Source organism: Pterocles gutturalis, unplaced genomic scaffold (genome assembly GCF_000699245.1).
Source record: "Pterocles gutturalis isolate BGI_N339 unplaced genomic scaffold, ASM69924v1 scaffold2339, whole genome shotgun sequence".
Lineage (NCBI taxonomy): Eukaryota > Metazoa > Chordata > Aves > Pterocliformes > Pteroclidae > Pterocles > Pterocles gutturalis.
The window spans coordinates 8,337-12,306 of NW_010132934.1; positions in this window are offsets into that span (position 1 = coordinate 8,337).

A 3,970-nucleotide genomic window follows, 5' to 3' on the forward strand; every position below is an offset into this window, starting at 1 on the left:
GCGTTTGGTTTTAACGCAGAAGGGAGAGACCCAGATCAGGCACTGGGAGGACTGGTGCCCTCGGAGCTTGGCCAAATCCTGGGGAATAAGGATGCCCAGAGATGTGTTCCAGCGGTCCAAGCAAGCAAATCTGCAGCTGAGCATCATCTTCTTCCCATGGCCAGGGTTTTCATCCAGATTAAACACACCCATAATTTTTCTGACTCAGCTCTGACCTCCGGCCATGCTCTGCACCCATGCACGCTTGTGGCAATGTTTCCTGGGGACAATGCCTGCTGGGGGGGGGACACACGGATGGGCTCCTTGCTATATGCTTATGCTGCGGCACAGAAAGAATAAGCCATGGTTTGGTGTGCCACACCAGAAGGGCCAGATGAGGACACACATCCCGTCACGCCATCCCCTCTCCCACAGCAAAGGGTTTAAACCCAGGTTCCACTTCTGTGGGGCTGAGCAACGTCGCCGCTGCACAACACCAAAAATGAAAATGATTCAGTATCATTAAGTAAAAATACATTAAAAGACATATTTAATGTCTTTCTTCCTTTTCTTTCTTCCTTCCTTCCCTTCTTCCTTTCTTTCCTTGCTTCCTTCCTTCCCTTTTTCTTTCCTTCTTTCTTTCCCTCTTTCCATCCTTCTTTCTTTCTTCCTTCCTTTCCTTTCTTTCTAATTTAACACAATGGTAAAACGCCCCCAGAGGCCAGCGGGAGACTGAGGGCTCACTGCTGAGCGCAGGAGCAGGAATTCACCGCCCCTCTGCCCTGCAAACCCCCGGCAGTACAGGACCTGGCTGCTCCCCTGGCCAAGCTGCACTTCACCCCCATTTATTACATTTTATTTTTGTGAAACTAGCCTGCGAGGAGAAGATGCAGCTTCAGAAACTCCCAAAAACCACCAGTGCTCCCTGGAAAATCTGGGCTTTTCAGCAATGCCCCACTGCAGATTGGTCCCTGCGCTGCCTGGAGCATCCCTGTTGGGCTGGAAGATGGAGACATCTCGTAGAACCACAGGATGGTTTGGGTTGGAAGGGACCTTAAAGCCCATCCAGTGCCACCCCCTGCCATGGGCAGGGACACCTCCCACCAGCCCAGGTTGCCCAAAGCCTCATCCAGCCTGGCCTTGAACCCCTCCAGGGATGGGGCATCTCTGCTCTAAAGGAGACTCTGGGTCTAGGAAACACACACTACCTCCCAGATGGCCAGAAAAGAGGAAAAACCTTCCAAAAAAGCTCTTTTTTTTGCCCATGGAGAGACCTCTAAAAAACCAAAATCAGCCTTTAATTAGAAGCATCATCCCACCTATGATTTCTCAGTTCTTTCACTTCTTGATTCCTTCCCCAAACCAACTCAAATTGACTCTGAAATAAATTCTTTGGACACCAGAAATCCCAGCTCCCTGCTGCTTGTCCCAGGAAAAAAGAGAGATGGTTTGAGATGAATGGAAGTAGGAAGGAATGAGCTCCGGTACCAAGAAACGGAGTCCAACATCTGCTCATACAGCTCTGAACTCCTGACCTTTCATTAAGGGAAGCAGCCAAGAGCTATTATTTCACGTCAATTAACTGATCCATTCTTGGGTTTTGGTGTTTTTAACATCCTGCCCTTAGGTATTTGTCAGGGTGGAGATAAAGACCTTTCCGGGAAGGTGCGAAATGAGGTTTGAAAGCCAAGGGAAGAAGGCGGCAGCGCTGCGAGGCGACAGCATCTCACCCAGTGTCACATTCCCAAAAGGATTTGGGTCCCTGGCTGTGTCACACCGCTCCTGAAGGGACAACCCCCCACCTTTGCCTCCCGCAAAGTCACCCTGGATCCAAGGCGAAGGTGACTTACCGACCGCCTGCCCTTCGGTTGGCCACCTCGAAGGAATCGGGGCAAGCCAGTGAGTTGCCCTGATTTGGCCAAATGCCACATTTTTAGGGGTGAACCAGTAGGAAATGGGAAGGAACGCGTGGGTTCGGCCGTAGCTCCTGCCGTGGTGGCACGCTGCTGGGCTCATCCTCCCCCAAAGCATTTTTAAGCCCGGCTCAACTAAACCCAAACCCGCTCCTTGCGCCGCCAACACCAGAAGCTCGCCTGGTCACCCTGAGAAATTCTACGGCACGCCGAGCCCTCAGCAGAAATCATCGCGACAAGAAACCGTCCTCCGGTGATTTCACCCGAACCAAACCTTTATTAGAATTTTATTTTAAGTAACACTCAGGCGAAGCCTGATAACACTTCCCAACCTCTGGGAATCACCCAATGAGTTACATCAGCAGAGGAACAACCCCCTTCACCATCCCATTAGTTTCAAACCCACCCCCAAGGAATTACCTTCGACTGCTTTAATTAGGTATCCACCTTACAAAAGAATTAATTAATTAGTGATAAGCACCTGAACCACATTACTCATAAGGCTCTATTTCAAACTTCAAATACAGCAAACAGGTCACAGCCGAGCTGCAAAGCCCCAGTCCCACTGCCTGCTATTTTTTTTTTTCCCATCGTTGCCATCAAAGCAGCAAGGCTGGAAGCTTTTTTTTTTTTTTTTCCTTCTTTATCTCCTTTTTTTTCAGGTTTTTCACAGCATCCAGAGCTGCTACTCAAATAGCGACCGGCACCGCCTGGAGTTTTGTAATTATTTTTGGAGATTTGGTGTGTTTTAGGCACGGGTTGTGGGGTAAAACCCTGGATTTTGCAGCCACAGGTACCCTGTGAAGGTTTCACTACAAAGCCGTTGCACTACAGCATCACTAAGATAGTCGTTAAATGAGAAAAGTGTTTGCTGATGGCCAGAAACTGAGCGGCAGGTGGAGGATCGCCACCAAACGTGGGCGATTTTAGCAGTTTTCTGAGGGGGAAAAAAAAAAAATTAAAAAAAAAAAAGAGAAAAAAATTTCCATGTGCTATTCTGTATTTTCACAACCAATAACTTTGAAAAATAATATATTGTGGCTTGCACTGGCCCTGACATTTTGTGGCGTTTGACCTCCCCGCTGGCAAACTTGGGGCTACCGGGGGGTTTCTCTGGGATGATGGTCCAAGGCAGGGATGCAGGCTGGGATGTGGGCTGGGATGCGGGCAGGGGTGTGGGCTGATGGAGGCAGGGATGCGGGCTGATGGAGGCTGGGATGCTGGCAGGGATGCGGGCAGGGATGTGGGCTGGGATGGAGGCAGGGATGCGGGCAGGGATGCGGGCTGATGGAGGCAGGGATGCGGGCAGGGATGCGGGCTGATGGAGGCAGGGATGCGGGCAGGGATGCGGGCTGGGATGGGGGCTGGGATGGGGGGGGGGGGGGGGGCTGGGGGGGGGGGGGGGGCACAGCATCCAGAGCTGCTACTCAAATAGCGACCGGCACCGCCTGGAGTTTTGTAATTATTTTTGGAGATTTGGTGTGTTTTAGGCACGGGTTGTGGGGTAAAACCCTGGATTTTGCAGCCACAGGTACCCTGTGAAGGTTTCACTACAAAGCCGTTGCACTACAGCATCACTAAGATAGTCGTTAAATGAGAAAAGTGTTTGCTGATGGCCAGAAACTGAGCGGCAGGTGGAGGATCGCCACCAAACGTGGGCGATTTTAGCAGTTTTCTGAGGGGGAAAAAAAAAAAATTAAAAAAAAAAAAGAGAAAAAAATTTCCATGTGCTATTCTGTATTTTCACAACCAATAACTTTGAAAAATAATATATTGTGGCTTGCACTGGCCCTGACATTTTGTGGCGTTTGACCTCCCCGCTGGCAAACTTGGGGCTACCGGGGGGTTTCTCTGGGATGATGGTCCAAGGCAGGGATGTGGGCTGGGATGTGGGCTGGGATGGAGGCAGGGATGCAGGCAGGGATGCGGGCTGGGATGGAGGCAAGGATGCGGGCTGGGATGCAGAGCCCTGATGCTGCTGCAAACCAGGTTATCCAGGGCTGGCTGGGGAGAAGTAGGTTGCTCCTCCGTCCTCGGTCGGTGAGCTGACCCATATTATCTCAATTAAATTTAACTTC